The sequence below is a fragment of the Montipora capricornis genome, chromosome 8 (assembly GCF_036669925.1).
Source record: "Montipora capricornis isolate CH-2021 chromosome 8, ASM3666992v2, whole genome shotgun sequence".
Classification (NCBI taxonomy): Eukaryota; Metazoa; Cnidaria; class Anthozoa; order Scleractinia; family Acroporidae; genus Montipora; species Montipora capricornis.
Window position 1 is genome coordinate 25,606,048 of NC_090890.1, and position 22,500 is coordinate 25,628,547.

A 22,500-nucleotide genomic window follows, 5' to 3' on the forward strand; every position below is an offset into this window, starting at 1 on the left:
ATTTGCAGAGCCAGAAGTTTAAACTGTCGGCGGACACGTGCTCGAGTGGGACTGACAGCTCCTCGACATTGGTCGACTCAAATCCGTTGCCTCCAGATGTTTCCAACTGCGCTTTTTTGTTCATTTCTCGTATTCTGCCAGGCAGTAAAAACGTTCACCACCCATTTTGTATTGTACTTGGTGTTTTTAGGTACGGTTTCAGACAGTAAGGAAATTTCTTCCTCTTCAGTTTTCGGCGGACGAAAACGAGCTGTTGCCATACTGGCAACTTTGAATATTTCTATTATTGTCTCATGCACTATCTCCTGTGGGACGTACAGCATTTTGTCCAATTAGCGAATCCCATAACAATACTTTGCATTCAATTTAATGTATTCATTTCACAAGCAGGATAAAGTATTCGCGTCCGATCTGTATGGACACTCATACAGATCTCCCGCTCATATTTCATCTACTACTAAACGAAAGCAAGTTTTGCGGGAAAGCACAAACTTCCTTCAGGTCCATTTTATGAAAAGGGCCTCTTGTGAAATGTCTCGCATATCAATAAACAGTACAATAAACCGACCTGTCAGAAAACATCAGGAACGCTGTGGCTATATGACGAGGAATTAAATCGCCCGTCAAGGTCCTATGAAGACTAAATTACCCGGCAGTGAGACTTAGAAACTTTTCTGCGAAGTAAAGCAAGGTAAAAAGACATGAATTTTAATACGAGACCTCAAGCAAAATAGAACCTGGGTCACGCGCACGACGAGCACTACTCATGACCAATGAGCCATCAGCCGAGGGCGACGCGTCAAGTACGGTGTTTTCGAGCTTCGATAACATGGCACAACAGCGGGGAGCAAGTAACTTGAATAAACTAATTTGAATAAACTAATATTTGCATGCTTACGTATTTGAACCACGCCATTGGCTATTAGAGACAAAGGGTTCAGGGGGTGGGGACGATAGAGAGAAAGATTCAGATCGACGAAGTTTGATCTTGGATGATCCCCACCACTTGAGAGAAATAAAGTTGTCACCAGGCCAACTGTCGTGTCAGGTCGTTGCTATAAACTAGGATTAGCAGATTTTATTCGGCATTTCCTGTTTCCTATATAAAGCCTAAAAATCGTTACCTTGACAGAGTAATCGAATTATGAGTTTGGGTAACCTGTGATTTAATTAAAAGAGATTGCGAAGATTAGCGTGCGTAGCGAGTGTTTTTGTTGGGTTTCACAGATGAAAACTTTTGACCGAGCAAAAAATGAAGAGAAGGACGAGGGGGAGAGGAGGGAAGGAAACCCCAACATTCCGAAGAACGTTTTTTTCACACTTTCACACTTAAGCCCACACCCATGTGGAACGTCTCAAAAAAAAAACAACGACAACAACAACTAATGAGAAGAAGGACTTGTCAACAAAAAACAAACGCGGCTCTAGTGAAACTAGTGACACGAAGTAAATGTTGTTTAATTAAACTAGATAGCTTCAGGGCCGCCCAAACCAAGCGATAAGTACAGAATATGCAAAGCCGATTTCCAAATTAGATGCGGTAGCGAGTCTCTCGTGAGATGATGTCGGATTATTTAAGGGTGCGTTCGATTGGCCATGTTCCGGAATAGGAACACATGGAATAGAAGTTAGAAATCGTTCGTTTTTAGGGAGATTCACATTAAAATTGTCTAACACCTGCTAAAATGCTATTTTAAACATATCTTTATTATCCTTGTTGCTTCAAAACGCCAGACGTACCGTTTTAAATCATCTTTCCGAGTACTCTTATTCCGGAATAAGGTCAATCGAACGGACCCTAAGAGTGCCTGTCCGTAAAAATCAGATATCGTTAACATTTTAATGTTGAATAGGCTGGGATGTGAGTAAAATCACTTCATAGTTTAAATATTCCTTTATTTCAAAGAAAAAGGCAAACAGAGAAAATCCTTTAAAATGTCATTTGAGGCGCTAAATTATTGCAAGGGTTTGAGAGCCTTGTGTGCAAAGACAGATCATTCTACCACATTTAAAATACATAAATCGGTTAATTCTTCAAATAAGCACTTTAAAAAACATTCAAAGAGGATATCGAGCGCTCTCTCAAGGCAGCGATCGAACTATCTGCATTATGCTTTCGAGGGAATATAAATTCAATTCTTCTTAGACGAAAAATTGATTGACAGTGATCAATATGTACATCTCACAAAGGCCGCGCCAATCATATCTTTGCGTTTGTGGGGAACGCATTCTTCGGAATGTTGGGGTTTGCGGACAAGCGTTTTCTTCTCTTATCTCCTCCCTCTCTTAATTTTTGTTTGGTTATTCTTCTTCTGTGCCTCACGAAAACGCTTGCTACGCAGGCTAGCGAAGATTCAAATTCGTCAACAATAGTTTCTTTGTCAAGAAATAGTACAAAGCAAAAAGTGTGTTAAATCTTACGTTGTAAAAAAAATTGTTTGTGTCTCTTGTAAAAAAAAAAAACCGATTCTTGTAGCATTTGCAATGATATAAACCAGCTATCGCGTTTTTCAGCGATGCGTAAAAATAATTTAATATTAAAATTAAACCAACTTCGGAAATTCTCTTGTGACACGCGTGGGCCGGATAGCAATGGGGATTATAACAGTCAACGTTCCCCCGAGGGGTGGAATAAAGTGTAAAATGTAGCATCTTTCAAATGTTAGATCCTCCGCTACGTTCCGGGGATCGGGGGCTGTAGTTTCAATTTACTAGTGCATAACATGCGAGTTTGCTCGCATAGGTATCATGCTATTTAATTACAAATTGACTTTAAAAGGTAAAATAACTTGTCTTGGGTGACAAAAGGGCAAATCATCCCATACATTATTTTTAAAATTTCGAATTTTCATCGCATCATTGATTAGAGATTATCTGAAATATCCCATCAAATTTTAAAAATAGGCAATTTTCACGATGGCGTCATTTGACTACAACTACCACAATTCAGTTCAAGTTGTTTTTCTTTTCATATTTAAATTTTGTATTCCCAGTGGGGTTAAAATAACAATAGCTCTAATTAACATGAGACAAGCGAAACCTGAAGGACTTGTAGTCATATGGCGTCATCATGGAAATGTCCTATTATGACAGGAGACATTTGACAATTAACTAATTTTTAATTGTTTTGTAATAAAAATAGTTTGGTACCTCTTAGGGGGAATTTTTTTCATGCCCCGCCCACAAGACAGGATCTTGATACCTCTTAGGGTTTTTTTTTCAAAATTCCCGACTAGCATCTCCTTCATTTTTATATGGTTCTCCCCCCCCCCCACCCGTTCGGCAGTAATTAAACTAAAATGAATTTTTCATCGGCATTTTCGTAAGCTGTGCAAATAAAACGATGGAAAAAGACATGTTTGTACAGAAAATCAAGAGAGAAAAAGTATGTTTCAGGCCTCTATGAACAAAGATTGGCCAACAAACTAAAAGGTTTACATCCTTACTGTAAACAAGACTCTTCAGTGCTACGTGCCCAGCATTCTATGGCGCGCCTTTCCAGTCAATATTCAAACAGCTTTATTATGTAATGCATCTATTCCATTTCTGTGCCGTAATTTTTATTTTCTTTCTATATATTTTTATTTTGCTATGGTATATTTTACGTCCCTTCCATTAATTTAAATATAGGTTATATAAGCACATTATTTTTGTTTGTTCTCATTACTTTATATGCGTTTTTTATGTATATTTTTATATTTGTGCCTTTTTTTTTTTGTTGGACCTACGATTTTTCATTTCCATTCTAATTAAGTATGAAACACGTGATCGCATTTCCTGTGATTCACGTGCCTACCAAATCCAAAACAAAATGTCAGGCGAAACCTTAAGAGATGCCAACGAGAGAGGTCTCTACAACTTCGTAAAGTCTCTTCGTAAGCTTTTAATTGGTATCCAGAATATGAACGCACAAGAGGCGTCCATAGATTACCTCGAAGACGCTAATTCGCGCCTGAAAGATGCAATTTTGACTTTACAGTTCCTACCACACAGTGTGTTGCACAGTGACGACTCTGTCCTTCAAGATTTCAAGATAATAATAGAAGCTGTTTTGACAAAAGTACGCTTCATTTTTCGTGTAATGAGAAAACAAGATGGGGAGAGAAGTTCAAGCTCCCTTGAAGAAATGGAATCAAATGCATTCTCTTATCCTACAACCAAAGTTACAGGAAGTGGAAGACCAGTAATCGTTGTCTAAAGAGGGCAGATTGAATTCTTTTTGCGAACTACACTTCTCTCGGATAAAGATTGCCAATTTGCTAGCTATCAGTGAAAGTACTTTACGTCGAAGAAGACGGAAATTAAATTTGAATGATGACACCGAGAATTGGACAGCATTGTCAGGTGTGTAACACTGTAGACAGGTTATACCTGGAAAGTAGCGTCCTTGTTTATAGAAGCTTCAGTTATATATTGCGGATCCAGTGTTGGCTGGTGTCACTGAAAAAAACTCTTAGATGTCATACCCACGGTTAACATATTTTATGGACCCCCAAATTCCCGTATGGTATAAACTTACCAGAAGGAGCTCTCTCTATTGATTAACAAAAGTTAGAAGCTCAGGCCCGAAAAGCTAAGGGGTACCCTTCTCAGGCATCGGGTATGTAATTGGAGTATACCAACCGGTAGGGACGCCTTTCCATCATTTATGTATGGGTAGGTATTTAATAGGGCTCGTCAAAATAACTTGAATAGATCCACCAAACAGGTGATATGACTTATTTTAAGTGTTTATTTAAGTGAAAAGTTGTGAAAGATGCTGTAGCCCTTCTGTCGATATGTGGACGTGGTGCTATTTTCTATGGGTAAGGGTTTGGTCCCAGGGGAGGAGCCTTCTTGTATAAAAGAAGGTTTCAGTAGTCCTAGCAGTGTACAATAAGTTTAGTTAAAGCAAAAACATTTCTTCAGATTCCCAGCTTGAAGACGCGGTAAAAGAAATTTGAAGTATTACTCCAAACATTAGACAACGAAGATTGCTTGGAGCTCTCAGAGCAGGAGGATTTCGAATCCAGCTATGGAGGGTTCGCGACTGCCTCCGTACACTAGACCTACTTTGGACTGCTCTTCGCTGGCCCACTCCAGTTTACCGTAGGAAGTACTCAGTACCAACACCAAACGCCTTATGGCACATAGATGGCAATCACAAGTTGACCAGGTACAGGTTTGCTGTGCATTGCTGTGTCGATGGGTATTCAAGGGTCATTGTGTATGCCACACTAACGGATAATAATCGAGCGGACACAGTGTTGGAACTGTTCATCAAAGGAGTGCGAGAATTCGGCTTACCCTCAAGAGTAAGAAGTGATCATGGATTGGAAAATGTTGGAGTGGCAAAGTACATAATAAAAAGTTGTGGAATGGACCGCGGAAGTATCATAACTGGAAGCTCTGTCCACAACTCCCGAGTCGAGCGAGCTTATAGAGATATTTACGCTGGTGCCCTTTGTCATTTTGCCAATATCTTCAATGGAATGGAAGACATGGGTCTTCTTGACCCTTTAAACGAAGTGCACTTCTTTGCGTTGCACTATGTTTACATGCCACGGGTAAATAGGGCATTGCAACAATTTACTGGTCAGTGGAACAATCACCTTGTTTCTAGGGAACACCAGTTCTCTCCACTACAAAGGTTCACTTCTGGTATTTTGGAAAACATGCACTCTGGATACTCTGGCGTTGAGAGTATTCTTAATGCAAATGAAATTCCATTGTATACGGACTTGATCCAGATGGGAATTTTCCATTAGATGACGACTATTAGGTCTCAATTCCAGCAGTTGATGTTCACCTTACACCACAACAACTGCAAATTTTGGATGTCTTCTGTCACCCTTAATTTGAATGATGACGGTGTACATGGTAGAGCTCAATATTTGAGATGCATAGATTTAGTTGTCACTCAGTTCAACATACAACAACGATAAGAAACGTTTTTTGAGATGAGGTTGTTTTGGTGGAAAAGACATTTGAAGACAGATGTTCCTAGTATCCAGCTAACTTGAAATCCGTTTTTGACAGAGTGAAAACACTATCAAAGTAGCACTACTTATTGTGACACTAGTAATATATGACTATCGTGTAATGTTGTGATGACTTGTGGACGGGGTAGCGTAGTTTGCTCTAGGACTACCAACTTCAGTGAGAGATTGGAAACGTAAACAGAATGAAATTTATTTTATGCCTTGATATTGCCCTACTCAGAACAGAGCAAAACAAACGCATCTTACAGTTAGTTTTACAATATCAGAAAAATGATAAATTTTGAACGCAACAAGACCGTTCCTAACAGCTGTATTTGCTCAAATGTCAACTTAACGTAGATAACCAGCATATTATTGCAATAAAGCCGTTGGGTAACAATTTTTCAGTATGGTATACGGGAATCGGTGAAAAAATAATTTGTGCAATATCGATATATAATGTTATGTTTTGAAAACTGAAAATACCCGTCACAAGCAGCAAACACAATTTACAGCAATGGAGCATATAGGAAATCTCCTTTAAAACAATTTGACACAAACCTGACACATAACAGTCGTTGTTGGCAAAATGCATATCACACAATATCCATTTCCCAGTAATCTGATGCGAGTATTACACTAAACTCCTCTCTAAGTTCGGGGAATGACTGGTAAGTCAAGGGTAATTCTAACACTGTATTAAAAGTGTAGGTGTATTACAAGTACATGGTTCATATGTGATAGAAATCGAGCACTTCACATTACACTCTATTCAGTTAACTGTGTTTTAAATATAAGTGCTACACGGCCAACGTTTGTATAAACTTAACCTTTCCTTGTACTTGTACATGTTCATTGCCGTGACTTTAACATCTTCAGTTCCCACGGCCTGCTCCCGTCTGACCTTGAAGCTCAGTCGGTAGAGCGGCGGAGATCTAACCCGAAGGTCGTGGGCTCAATTCCCACCCTGGCCAGAGTTTTTCTCTGTCCTTGTGTGGGACCATTTCCATCACTAAGGCTAACGCTCACATGGTTCATATGGGATAGAAATCGAGCACTTCACATTACATTCTATTCAGTTAACTCTGATTAAAAAAAAAATACTGTGCTTATATATCTTATATTCAAATTAATGGGAAGGGACGTAAATAGATCAAAGCAAAATAAAAAATATATATAGAAAGGAAATAAAAATTACGACACAGAAATGAAATAGATGCCTTACTTAATAAAGCTGTTTGAATATTGACTGGAAAGGCGCGCCATAGCATTCGGAGGAAGATCAGTTATAATTTCCAAAGTCACCATTGACTGAAAACACCACTTAATTCGTTTAATGGAGCTAACTCTCACTATTTCCTTTTATACATTTGCATTTTTTTCTTATTTCATAAAAAAAAAACAGCTAATTAAGCAACAAGACCTTATCCAGCTTCACATTAAAAATGACGTGGATATCATAAACAAGCTGCGCCTTAATAGTCAAGCAACTATCGTCAGCATAAGCTCCAGTCAAGATGGTACAATAACTACCACTGACGGACAAGAACCTCTCGATAATGAGCTGTACTTACAGACAATGGCTACATGCAATCGAAACTGGGAAATTCCTCGCGATAGGATCACCATAACACACGAAAAGCTCGGAGGAGGAGAGTTTGGGCTCGTAAATAAAGGATACTACTTACGAATTGACGGACAGCAGCTGGCAGTAGCTGTCAAACGACTCAAGGGTAAGTGCTGTATTGCTCTAAAATTGTCGGAGCAGCCATTTGACAAGTTTTGTCGACGCTCAGCAAAATTGATGATTCTATATATGACTGCAAAGGGACAGTTTAATGGTTTTGCGCATGACCAAGCTCTGGCTCTAGGAGTAGACTTTACGGTACTTTTCTTACTGAACCAGATGATGTTCATTAATCACAGAAGACATTGCGAGTTTATATAGAAAATATCAAATTTAGTTTTGGCCATCGAATTTATTGTACGGGACGAACATTTTATTCTACGCACGAGTTGTCTATTCGCCCTAAGTAGGTTCATAACACAAAGGAATTCGAAAAGATTGCAAAAGTAATTCTAATTCAACTTCTATGGCATTGTTTCCGTTTCCTGCATCAGTGCTTTCGACTGTTTCAATAACAATGGATTTAAATGGGCTGACGTGACATCCCAGAGACATGAAAACTAAGTGATTGTTTAACTTTATAAGTATTTTTTTTTGTTCTTTTGATTATAATGGAAGAGATCTTGAACTGCTGTTAATCACACAAAGATGAAAACGATGCCGATACCGTAACGATTATTGCGATAATGCGCTATGCACAGGACTGTGACAAGATTGTGACAAGATTGTGACACGGTTGTGACAAGAATTGACAGGCTACAATCAGGTGCGACATTTTATGACAACTACATAAAATTGCGTTAGGTTGGCGATGCTGTGTGTATCCTGATAAACAACATGTCCTCTATATCTGAAATGACGATTATCGACAATTCCTAATTTTCTCTGGATTGAATTTTATCATCAATTTGGATTACTCTGTACCTGGACTTGTGGTAGCGGATGAAAAGAAAAAAACCTAAAAGTTACATTCCTGGACAGGATTTGAACCCGTAGCACCCACTTTGAAGGAACTGTTTTTATCCACTAAACCGTCAACTGTCTGACAATCGTTCCGATTAGTTACCAACACTAATTACAATATATATAATCATTGCTGAATTGTGGTTAAGTCTAGTGCTTGATTTTAAAATGGATAGCTTTCCCTTGAGGTTTGGTAACCGACATTTTCACCTGTTTAAACTTGATTCTTAAGTGGGTGATAATACACGTTTACAGCGGCATTCGGAAGAAAAGAATATTGATATATTAATAAAAATAATGTTCTGGTAGTATGGTGTTGTTAATTGAGCATTGCCAGGTTCGAGTTCTGCGAATTCAGGTATTGAGGTTCGGATTTTAAAAATAGATATTGATTTCTCATAATCCCTATTAAGCGCTAAGCGTCCTAAATTGACGATAATAGTCGATTTAGAGCAAATTAGGAATTGTTTATAATCGTCATTTCAGAGGTAGAGGATGGGTTGATCTAAAATGCCATCCTCGACGGTCATTAATAACTAACCGTTCTCGAACGAGTACAGAAGATCAAAGACCCACGTTCACCCTACAGGCATTGCGTGCCGTAGGAACAATTTTCGTATGTGAAAATTTCTCCAAAGCTGAAATTCATCCAGCAGATCGCTACGATAAGCAATGCGAATTTCCATAACAAAAAAAAAAAAAAAGAAAAAAAACGGTCGAAAAGCCTGCCGGTTGAAGATGGGCCTTTAAATAGCGCAGATTAGTACTTAACACTACAAATACTACAAACGATACCACTTGAGTTGCATGGAATGACCGGTTTTATCCTCCTTGTTTGGCCCTGAAGTCGGAAGTTTTGTTATGATTTGTCATAGTGTCGCACCTGATTTTAGTCATAACCCAAGACGATAGGCCACTTTTGTATTCTAACGGCAGGCTTGGATCGAGCATGAAATGGAGTCTAATGCGGGGGAACTTTTCACATGAAAATCATTTTTCCCGCCTTAGCTTCCATTTCATGCTAGATCCAGTCTAACCGTGACAATGCGAGACTGGCCTATTGTCACATGACCCGCGTTTAATGAATGAGTTGTCAGTTTCAGATCCCCGTTTACACGCAAAGGGTCCTGGAATCACCATGGGGCAAACGTTACAAGTCGCTGTAAGAAAATGTATGGCGGAAACGTATTTCGACGTCCACAAAATGATTTTGGACAGAGATCAACGCTTTTTTCGACACAGACTTATCAGAAATCGATTTGGGTAATGTTGATTCGTGGCGAACGTAACTTTTTGTTTGAATAACCGTGAAATATGAGATACACTTTACTCGGGTTAACCTTACTCGCGTGAGTATCCGTAAGGTTTATTGCTGTTTATTGTGAAATTAACATCTCGTCATGGTCACGAAATATTACGAAATTAGGGACAAATCTGGAGGAACTAACACAATAAATCCCTTTTAGTTGTATTTACGTGTGTCTAGGCTGTTATTAGTTACGTCTTGCGTAAACGAATTATGGCTTCTGGAAATATACCTCCTCAAAGAAGAGCATTCGTTGTCAGAGGAAATGGAAGTTCTTTTTACAGAGCTTTGCTCTTTGGAGGAATGAGATGAGCGATGAGAAGCATGAGAAAACCCATAGCTTAAGTTCTTGTTTGATTGGGAAAAACCCAACGGTTTTCGAGCCGCTGGTATTTTCTAGGAACTCTGTAAGAGTCCAATCACTTTATGTAGTACGATGATTCTGCTCAAGCAAACCATTTTAATCTCCTTCTACCTCAAGGCAGCTGTTTTAATGCTCCTCTTCCATAGAACGCAGCAGTATCTGTTTCGATGGATTTAGATAACACTGAGCATTCATATCTGACATGCCCCAGCTGTTACATGTAAACAAACCTTTTCTTTGTCAAACTACCATTTACATGAAGAACTACATGTATCAATTAAAGTCACTGGATCTAAGCAAACGTTTCAAGCCAATAAAATAGTGTCATCTTCATATACTAGTTTTCTGTAGATCTGATCTTTGGAGAAGGTCTTTGAGGTTTTAGCAAGAGAAAATGAGGGGACAGAGAGGGAGGCTCCCGGTCCAGTCCTTCGGATATGTCACGAAAGTTATTTTTAGTCTATCTTCCGAGATGTCCGCATGCACGCCAACCTCGGTCTGATGTTTGAAAGAAAATAAATATTTATCAGCTTTCCACGTGCGCCGCCATTTTCTCTTTTCACTAAGAACCTGTGAGCGCGTGAAGACTACATGCGGACGTCTCGGAAGACAGATTTCCGCTAGAACAAAGACTTCCTCTCCTCTAAAAATAACTTTCGTGGGCATGACATATCCCGGCCAACGCCCTGAGCCTCCCTCTCTGTCCCCTCATTTCTCTTGTTCCAATATTATTTGAATTGCTGAGTTTAGAAATAGGCCAAAAGCCAGCTCATACACACGTAAATACAACTGAAAAGGCTATATTGAGTTATTTCCTCCAGATTTATTCCTAATTTTGTAATATTTTTAGACCATTTCACAATAAATTTTACGCAAGCAAGAAAGTAAATCAGCAAATTTTGTCTCATAGTTCACGGTTATTTACACAAAAACTTGGCCAAATTGATTTCTGATAAAACTGTGTCGAAAAAAGCGTTGATCTCTTTCCAAAATAGTTTTTTTGGATGTCGAATAACTTTTCGCCATTCATTTTCTTACAGCAACTTGCAATGTTTCGCCCCCTGGCGATCCCAGAACCCTTTGCGTATAAGGCACGGATCCAATTACTGACAACTCATTCATTGGTCTCGCTCCCACGCGTCTCCTTGAGCTCGGTGGTAGAGCATCGGAAGGTCGTAGGCTCGAATTTCTCCCGATCATCAGCGACTCGGAATCCCCATCAACATTCGTCTTTTAATTATTTTTCGTAGTTTACATCGTAGTCTACTCGAATGAGAAGCGCCTTCTTTTATACAGCTAACTCGAGAGACATATCGTTGTCTCTCTTTTGCTTGACCATTGTATCGGTTTTATTTAACTCTGTAACGCAAATCTTCCCCCTTACCTGTAAGCACATGAACTTTTTTCACAGATAACTCAGACCAACGGGAACGAATGTCACTCATTCGTGAGTTAGAAACGCTTATTCACGTGGGGCGGCATCCAAACATTGTGAGTTTGGTTGGGGCTTGTACATTTGAAGGTGAGAGAAAAACCACTTAATTATCACTATCTTCATGATAATTAGCAAATCTCCTATTTTAAGCCTTGCACTTGATTCGTGATGTCCAAAAATGCCTCTAATTGGACTGATGCGGATTTCAATAAGTGTCACGTACGTAGTCTCTCCTTGCTCTTCTCCCCAACTTTAACATCACTCGTGTTTCGGAATACAGACAAGGGCAAACAGAAAAATTACACTAACTTTTACTCTTACATAATTGTTGGAAATAGGTAGCAACGGGTTAGACTTAAAGGGCCACTTCGTGTTGGATGCTAAATTGGCCGTGCATCTAAGTGAGTGCATTACTGGGCATAAGTGCATTGTGCAGAGATTAGTTTCGTCCACTCGCGGATGTTCTGAGACGATTGAAGACACTCTGCATTTGGCCGATTGCACCATTTGCCTGCGTAAACTGTTCTCAGAGGTCCCCTCTTTCTATTTCCGCAAACGTTGCCATCATAGAACACTTTTGATCAGTTCGTACCCGCTTTCTCTATCCACAAGGCCCAAAAGACGAGAGTCAGCGTCTAGTGGCTAAGGCAAGAGATTCGCGATAGGTGTCAAGTTCAGACAATATAGTTTCAGTCTATGTGCTTTATTAAAAATCTTTAACTCCCAAAATGTCTTTTTGGTATTGCTTCGGTTTTTTAACTATTTTGCCTGCAGAACATTATTCCATTGACTGACTGATTGATTGATTTATTGACTACATTTTTTTTCCACCCAAGAACCTATTTGTGTTGTCATCGAGTTTGTCTCCGGTGGAAGTCTTGACAAACTACTCAAAGCAAGCCATGTTAAAACCCAAATCCAAATACAGTTTACAATAACATATGGTCGAGACTGAACGAGAGAGAACTGTTAAACATTGCTTCAGGCGTTGCTAATGGTATGAAACATTTGGAAAGTAAACAGGTAAGTAGAATGATATAATATTGTAATACGCATTTGTGTATATTATATTGTATAGTCATTTTTGTGTTTACTTGCATGCTTATGTTCACCGCCACAGCGCTCATTTCCGAATCGGCCTAACTGACTAAAGTCATAGTTACAGGAAAGTAAAGGCGTCATTAGTGAGGACATCATGTAAGGTTATAATTTTCTTAAAGTGGGTAAAAGTGAAGCGAAATGATGAATTTTAAGTGCCAAGTCCTCTAGCCATCGGGCACTTATAAATCAAACATTGTTTTTTCGGAGGAGACGGGAAAACTGGAGCACCTGGAGAAAAACCTCTCGGAGCAGATTACAAAATTAAGAAACTCAACCCAAATATGACGCAGAGTCTTGGAATCAAATCCAGGCCACACTGGTGTCCACTGCACCAGCCCTACTTCCTGAAACCCTATGACGTATGAGATCTTAGATCAGCGCAGTTCTGAATGTTATTTGAGCAATAAGGAGACAAAAGCCTGAAAGTAACGGAGCCAAATCCAAAGAGCTGTAGACAGACGAAAGGAAAATGCCTCGAATGTCAGTGAAGTAAAGGATTTTTATGCTTCATGCTCTGTACGGTCTGTTGGGAAGGCATTGCTCTGGGCGAGCTAAGTTTGCTGCGACGCAAATAATACCATATATGTTTGGGATATTTTGGCCTAGTTCATCCGTTTATTGAAAATCAGCATGGTAACCTAGGAACTACCCAAATATAGAAGACATGATCCCAGCAAAGATGAAGGGACACACGCCACATCCCTGAGCGAGGGAACGAGTGACAGGGCCCCCCGCCCGAGGCCAAAGCAAAACCCTTGCCAACACAAGAAGAAGGTTAAGGCAAAAGAGAAGAAACGAAACTTTCACTACATGGCCCCTGCTCATATAGCCAACTTGGCAAAAGAATCATAATAATGAAACTTGGATGATAAAGCAGAAGTAACAAGAATCAAAGACAAATAAAAGGACGTGTGTCACCGAGGCACCGAACATGAAAAAAGGCCGTCATAGACAAGTGCGACTATTCAAAAACGGGTCGCACAGGGTACAGAACGACAAATCCCGACGGTAATAAGTAACTAAACTTCGAAGGTAAGAAATAGAGGGCTGTAAGAGCGAAACCTCGATAAGGGGCGAAAACGTGAGGGTAATATGTAACCTCGAAAATAATAAACAATAAACTTTGAGAGTGAAAAAATAACAAGTCTGTTAAAGCATAGTTAACTATGCCTAAAGTACGGCTTATTTCTAAAACAGTTGTCTTCACGCATGCTTAGACTTCAGGAAAAACCATGCCACATTGCGCGAAAAGTCACACGAACGTCGATAGCTTATAGCTTTTCAGCTGTGATCGCTAGTTATAGTACTAACACAGGAAGAAATTATTTGCAATTCGGGATTCAAAAAAGTGCAAGACCCCACAAAACAAGCTAGCACAATTAAAATCTGCTGCAGAAGTCGAAAGCGCGCCAATTATCCAACAAAACACGAAAAATAAAATACAAAACAACTGAACTAGAGTCAATACTTATCTTGTTCACGATGAAAATGTTCCGTCTCGTGGTAGTAGCATATAATAAACGAGCCATTCGACAAGGAAGGAAAAAAAAAAAATTTGGCTCTGTTGTATCAGGCTCCGCCTAGCTTGCACAAATGGTGAATGATCTAGAGAAAATCCCGGATGACAGAAATGCCCAAACTGCAACATGGGAGATAACTAACTAAGCATGTCACATTCAGCATAAATCCATTTACTTCCTCTGGGCAATGAATTTCTTTATTTTATCCCTGATAAAGTATCTAACGGCATATCACGCTCTGCATTGACATCACGAGACTTAAACTGTATCCTGTTCTTTACTCTCGTCAGTGCGTACATCGTGATCTCGCCTCAAGGAACGTTTTGATCGGAAATGGTCTGGTAGCAAAAGTGGCTGATTTTGGAATGGCCCGAGATATTTCCACAGATGGGGAATACATTAAGACAACGGAGGTACCTCATACTGACCATGCAATTGCATTTATGTTAAAAACGTAATTAAATTGATTACAAGTATTAAACATAGGTCCGACATTATTGGGTGGAAGTAATATTTACAATTTTCCGTAAGGCTTCCGGTAGTCTATCAGAGTATTTATGCATAGAGTGTAGGTCATTGATATGCATGTCTTTTCATGAAACTGAATAGAATTACATACTTCGCCTAAAAGAGGAGGTGCACTTGCCTTTCAAGGTAGATCACAGCAAATAGTTCAAATGAGAGAACGCAGTTAACCGCATGAAAATCGGATGACCTGACCACTGAATTTGGATTATTGAGATGAACACGGAACCACGGTAGAAACCAGCTTGGGGAACACCGTATATAATTTAGAAGGCAAATCTAGTTCCCACACCCCTTTATGAGATTTTTAACAGTCAACATCTCTCCTCCAAGGGAAAAATCCCGTGGTTGTGGATGTCGGTGGAGGCTTTGCGAGGGATCAGCACAATCAAGGGCGATGTGTGAGTTGAGTATTTTTTTGCCATTTAATATCAGGTCAATAGTAATGTAGAGAGTATCCTACACGATATTTTTATTTGATACCTCTCGGCTTTTTTATTCGTGAGCTTCTTTTAGAGCTCAGTTCTATTCAGTTTTGTTTACGCTAGCTGCCGATCCTCACAAGTATAGCATGCAGTAGTCTGCGGCTTCTACATAACAGCGCGTATCATTAGAAAAAGAGACATCTCAAGTGACGTACTAAATACTCTTGACTGGAAGGAGTTGTTGGCAACGGGCCCTTTTTAAAGACGTATCCTTCCGGACTAATTAGAACAATTATGCATTCTAGTTTCCAAGTGTTTGCATAATATACTTTCCAAATGTTTTATAGAATACTTTCATTTTATTGGGAGCAGTAGTATCCTCTCATGTGGCACTAGTCTGAACAAAAGAACGTAACCTTTAGATATTCTTAAACAATAGTCCATTTTACAGTTATGTGCTAAGATACCTGGCGAATGAAATTGAGTCTAGAGATGACCTTGTTTTGATAGATGTTAATTCCAACTAATTAGCATGAGGACAATATCATTAACATAAGAAAAGCAGGGAGGGCTGTATCATACCAAGGTCAACACCAGCCTCACTTTCGTTTAAAGGTCAGGTAACTGACAGGCGCCTCAACGTCAGTGTGAGTACGGGCCTACAAAATTCGTAGTCACTAAAAGAAGGAATGACCAACAATGATCTACAATGATCTACAATGACCTACAATGACCTACAATGGCTTACGATGACATGCTACAATGACCTACAATGACCTACAAGGATCTACAATGACCTATAATGGGCCACAATGACCTACAATGACCTACAAAGAGTTGCAATGACCTACAATGAGCTACAATGGCCTACTTAAGTGGCTTCCAATCAAGGAGAAATACAAAAGAGGATCAGGGTGAAGAGTTTGGTGCGCGGAAAACATCCACTGTGCGTTGTCCTGCAACGCTTTTAGTCCATTGCATGACAGCCCAAATGACGACAGCAATTACGCACGTGGCCTTGAAGGCAGAAACAAACTGCGAAAAGACCCTTGCATGGCCTTCCTTTGTTTTGAAGTTAAAATGAATATGCACAAATATCGAGGCTTCGCTTGCCAAAGATAAAATCTTAATTACAACAGGAAAAAAAATGAAGAGAAGATTATGAATACGTTATTCTCCCCACAATGTTTTCTTTGGTTCAGAGTGCACAATGAAAAATTTCAACTTGCTCAGCAACGAGCTCGAGGTCTCGATTGGTTTAAAGCGCAGAATGGAATGTTTTTAACCTTTGTACTGTAAACATGCTGCAGTGCCCTCCAAGCTGCAAATTATCTTAAAAACCTTTTATTTTAGCTCATTACAGGTCATTAGCTAAGTTAAGCTCATAGTGTACCTCATTGTAGGTACCGCAAATGATCCCCATATTGGACCGCAAATGATCCCGGAACGCAAATGATCCCCATTTTGGACCGCAAATGATCCCGAAAAATAAAGTAAGAAATGGACCCGTACAGGTCCCCCCGACATGACTGAATCAGTCGTCAAATCAATTGTCTCAGTCGTCCAATCACAGCCACGCCTCCTTCGTGTTGACAAAGTTCAAAAACACATTTCACGAAGGTGGGAAGCATTAACTGAAAGATGCGAGAATGAACGTCGTAGTAAACAAACTTTTGCGCATTCATGCCACTTTTATCATTTAATAGGATTTTGAACGTAGTAGACAGTTCGCGATTGAAACTTTAATTATCAAGCCTTCAAGGAATTAACATTAATTATGCATGATAAAAAAATTGAATGGGCGTTCTCTGGCTAAAAAAACATTAAAAATTGGTGCAAGCTTTCGACCACTAGAGCTGAGGTCTTCAACGGGCAAAAAGATGAATGAAGTAAAAATTCGGAGAATATAGTGAGATAAAAATGATAACAATAAAGTGAAATTAGGGAAAAAAGGTGATTAAGAATTTTTGTTATAAAGTATGCGGTATTGTCCTGGAAGTGGCAAGAGTTATTGTTCGCGTCAGGCGTGGTAAAGGTGTGCCAAGATTCTAGAAATTTCCTGATGCGGAAATTTCCTTTGTCACTGATCGACAAATTGTTGACGTCAATGACATGGTTGTAAGACTAAGCATGAGTGGCAAATCTGGAGCCTTTGGTCGCTGTCTTCACATTTCTAATATGTTCTTTTTTCCTCGTGGCAAAGGATCTACCTGTTTCGCCAATATAATGCCAAGAGCAACTGCCACAGGGGATTTTGTAGACAACATCGGCTTGTGAAGCTAATGGGGGTCGTGACTTAGGAATCGGAAATTGTTGTTGGAGCGTTTTTAATGGCCTATTGACAACGTTAATATCGTATGTTTTTTTTTATCAAACGTGGTAGGGGTTCAGTGACACCTTTGATGTACGGAAGGGAGGCAAAGGAGTTATATGGCTTGGGCGGTTCCACTAATTTGAAAAACATACCAACTAGTTCTTCGGGGGAACGAATCATGGAAGATCGGGTTATTCTTGTCTTGATATTGTGGATAAATTTAGAAGGACTGTAAGGCTGAATAGACTTTGTCAAGTTCTCGATTTCTTCCTTTTGTGGTGTGAGGGAGGTTCAAAGCTCTGTGTAAAAGGGCTGTCGTAGTGCTTTCCTTGTGTTTACATGATGTCATGGTGGGAGTTAAAATCTAGTATCTGTCAGAGTGTGTTGTTTTCCTGTAAACATCGACATGGATGGCCCTATCATAGCGAGATACTAAAGTGTCAAGAAATGGAATTTGGCCATTAGCCCCGTTATCCCAGTTGTTGCTAATCTATGCATGGAGGAGATCGAAGAATCAGCAATTTCTGCCTCAGCTATTGCCCCGAAAATGTGGAAACGCTATGTTGATGATAGCTTTTGCATTATCAAGAAAGATGAAATCCCGGCCTTCCACAACATACTCAACAGTTTGGATTCTCACATTTCCTTCACTATTGAACACGAGAACAATGGCCAAATTATATTTCTTGACACTTTAGTATCTCACCATAATGGGAAATTCTTCTTTGAGCGTTTTTAATGGCCTATTGACAACGTTAATATCGTGGAGTTGTATGGCTTGGGCGGTTCCACAAATTTGAAAAACATACCAACCAGTTCTTCGGGGGAAGGAATCATGGAAGATCAGGTTCTTCTTGTCCTGTTATTGTGGATAAATTTAGAAGGACTGTAAGGCTGAATAGACTTTGTCAAGTTCTCGATTTCTTCCTTTTGTGGTAGGAAGGTTCAAAGTCGACGTTGTCTACAAAATCCCCTGTGGCAGTTGCTCTTGGCATTATATTGGCGAAACAGATGGATCCTTTGCCACGAGGAAAAAAGAACATATTAGAAATGTGAAGACAGCGACCAAAGGCTCCAGATTTGCCAATCATGCTTGGTCTTAGAACCATGTCATTGACGTCAACAATTTGTCGATCAGTGACAAAGGAAATTTCCGCATCAGGAAATTTCTAGAATCTTGGCACACCTTTACCACGCCTGACGCGGACAATAACTCTTGCCCACTTCCAGGACAATACCGCATACTTTTTAAAAAAAATTCTTAATCACCTTTCCCCCCTAATTTCATTCATTTTTTCGCCCGTTGAAGACCTCAGCTCTAGTGGTCGAAAGCTTGCAGCAATTTTTAATGTTTTTAAGCCAGAGAACGCCCATTCAAGTTTTTTATCATGACTCATCCTGGCTGCGTTCCTTCAATTTCTCATTAATTATGCAATTAAATTTTGTTTCCGTAGTTTGTCAAGCGCATTTTTTATATTACCCTGGGTTTCCAGAGGCGACTGTTTTTTCTCAGATGCGCTTTATCACTGAATTTCACTGGCTTCAGTAAGTCCAGCAACAAAATTATCTTAGCACAATATCCTACGAGAGCAGAGTTCATTTGCATGTTAATCCCTTGAAGGCTTGAATCAATGCATTCATGTCGGGAGACCCAGGGGAATCAAGAAATTTGCGGTTGACAAACTACGGTCTGCCACCCCGGTAAGGCTGAGTTTGTTATCAAAGGTCGAAGCCGTGGCCACTTTACCGCCTGACGTTGCTGGCAGGACTGCCATTGCGTTAATGGTGGGTTGAAATGAAAGTGAAAATCTTTATCAACTGATTCCGATGTTGAATTGTGACCGTGGGAACATTTTATCCAGGAATATTTGACTCAAATTGGTGGCTCCTGAGAATTTAGTCTCCGGCCTTGGAATTTTATTATAACCGTTGACAAAAATGGCTCAAATTCTGCAAATTGCGTCGGATCTGGAATTTTTACCACTCAGGAAGGAAGCTATCCGCAGTGGCTTCATGTAGCAGCTCTCGTAACGTATAATGTGATTGGCTCGATACCCTAACCCAAAATCAAAAGACTAAACAATTGAAACAATGACTTAGACTTACAAACAATTGAAGCTGTTTACAATACCAAACAATAGCAGGTTGCAGGGGTATCGAGCCAACCAAATTATACGCTACGGGAGCTGCCACACTACAGTGGCAATAAGGTTACGGTTTTTAATTGAGAATTTTATCATATAAGTCCCATACAAATCCTTATAATTTTGTAGGCCATGCTCACACTGAGCTTGGGGCACCTTTGGGTAACTAAGCACATGACTGTGAAAAGGTCTATTCTTGCCCAACTCTACTCGGACACCATCCCGTCATCAACATGTAAGAGACTTGTGAGAAAGCATGACCTGTTCTTGCTTTACCATATTGAAATAATTAAATGATGACATGATATTTTCCCCTTTGTTAACTTTTGATTGTATTTGTATTATCTGCTCTTATCATGCAGTGAATCTCTTTATAAGTACGTAGTATATCTTATTACATGTTTGGTGTGTAGTATCGCTGAGTATTTCTACTCGTTGTTTGTATTTTGACTCGCACTAGCGGGCTCGTCAAAATACAAAGATCGAGTAGAAATACTCAGCGATACTACGCACCAAAACATCTAATAACCTATTTATTATCCAACTTGTTTTTTGCACTAAATTTTTAGCTAATGAATTGTAAACAATCGAGAAGATGATAGATAGCCAACGAGGCGCGCTGAGCTGGCTATAATCATCTCATAACCGACAAGCGCGAGTGGCTGTGGAAAGGCCATTTCCGAGTTAATGTTTGCCTCTGGTTCAAAACCAGTCTTGATGCTATTAAACCACTCAAATGATAATGAGTTTGATTTACATGAAAATACACCACTCATTTCCATTGAATAGTTGTGCACCAGGACTCGCTTTAAAACTGAGGCAAACTGCTATTCGGAAATCGAACGCTAACAAATTATAGATAAATCTTCCCTACTTTTTTTCGTGAAAACAAAATAAACTGATCGTACGGTTGCTAATATTTGCAGACCATGGTATAATTAAAAACTGTTCACCGAAGTGGAATATAGACTAAAACAGTGAGATAATATAATAGCACAAAAAAGATAATTTTAACTCATTTACTCCTACAGCGATTAAAAAATATGTTCGGGCTCAAATCACTCGCGAGTTAGGGTTAGGGTTAGTAACCAATCAGAACGCGCCTTCAACCCTATGCACTGTTTTATAGTACCTACTCATATCTTAAATACCATAGTGGCTAAGCCAATCAAAGCGCAATAATTGCTTTATCCAAGGATCTAGCTTTTAATAAATCTTCTTATTTTATTTTCGACCTCGGATGTCGCGTTTGTAGCTTTCTAACTGGTTCACTCAATCTCGGTTATCAGCTCATATACCATATGACCTGATATGGAAACTAATTCCCTAGAGTCCAAGTGGCACTACGTGCCTCGTTGGCTATTTACTAGGGATCTTAAGCACGCGTGTTTTTGAGACGCGGACGGCAACCGGAAGTGACCTGTTTTCCCTTTTAACTTGTCTTCATTCAACCACATTTATAGTGCTAAGTATCTTTTCTCCATTAGAGATGATTATCATAAAAATCTAGGAGACACCACTGTCCTGGCACGCGAAATGTTCTCTTCCGGTTGCCATCCGCGCCTCAAAAAACGCGCGTGCTTAAGCTCCCTATCTCATATTCAACGCGCGCTCATGGAAGAATTGTTAGATATTTATTATCTGTGTTTAATTCAGGGCCTTTTTGGAAACAATCAGTTCACTAGATGAGTGGGCCACCCTATGTAAATAAATGTTCTATTTCATTCAAGATTTACCAATTTCTTGACAATTTCGTGTTCTTTATCTCGTTAGTTGGTCATTCGGGGTTCTACTGTGGGAAATAGTCACCCTTGGTAAGTCTATGAGGCTGTAAATTGGAAGAAGAGGCGCCAGGAAGATGGATCATCCATCTATTTGTTTTCTTTATTCAGTTTCAATGCAAAACGATATTTTAATAAGTCCTAAGGCCAGGATCTGATGATAAGAGTTTCCTTGAGAGATGGGAAGATCCTAGATCTCCGCGTATAGTTATTTCAATGTGGATCAAGATAAAGCAAACTTGGATGCGAACGGGCACGGTTTAGCTGTTTCTTTTTTGGCAATTGTTACTCTCCTCCAAAATTCCGGAGGGATATTTTTCTAGCTAGCCAACCAGTTAGCATAGTAATGGGAAACAAACAGATAATCAGAACAATGTCATGTTCTCTTTCGACGACCATTCGGGATGCCTCACGCCCACACAGAATTGAAATAATCTCCTGGTACACTTTTCAGGCGAGCTACCTTACAGAGGTGTACGAGGACTTGTGGAGCTTCATGATTTACTGCAAGACGGAGTAAGATTAGGAAAACCACCCCAATGTTCACAAGAGCTGTAAGTTAACACTATTCGGTATTTCCAGATGTCCATAAGCCAGAATTGTCAATCTCTATCATTTGTGTTGGCCTATACAGGGGGTTTCTCGAAAGTTCTGAAACGTTTCGTGTTCCGGAGTATTCGGGAATCATAAAATCCCTCTGCTCCTTCATGTAAAGGCCGTTTCGAGGCATGGAACTTTGCTATCTTGATATATACTGTTTTCTCTTTCGGGTCTTACGAAGCTGTTGGAATAGCAGATTTCTAAAATAAGAGAATCCTAGGTTACAATTGGCATTTCGGGCCCGCAAAGTTACCGGGACTTTCAAGAGAAGGCCCTAGATGCCGCCATATCATGGCCAATTAGATTGGCCCTATGACCACAGCACCTCTGATTGGTCCCAAACAAAATAGCCGCATGAGAGATTGCTCGTGCTACATGCAAAAGAGTAGTGGACAGGGCAAGGCATGCAACCCAATACGGTCACGTTTTTTCCCG

At 39.7% G+C, this 22,500-nt stretch overlaps 1 pseudogene; it reads left to right on the forward strand.

The window, feature by feature from the left end:
- Window positions 1-22,500, forward strand: part of LOC138014293 (fibroblast growth factor receptor 4-like) — a 29,235-nt pseudogene that overhangs the window by 4,861 nt on the left and 1,874 nt on the right.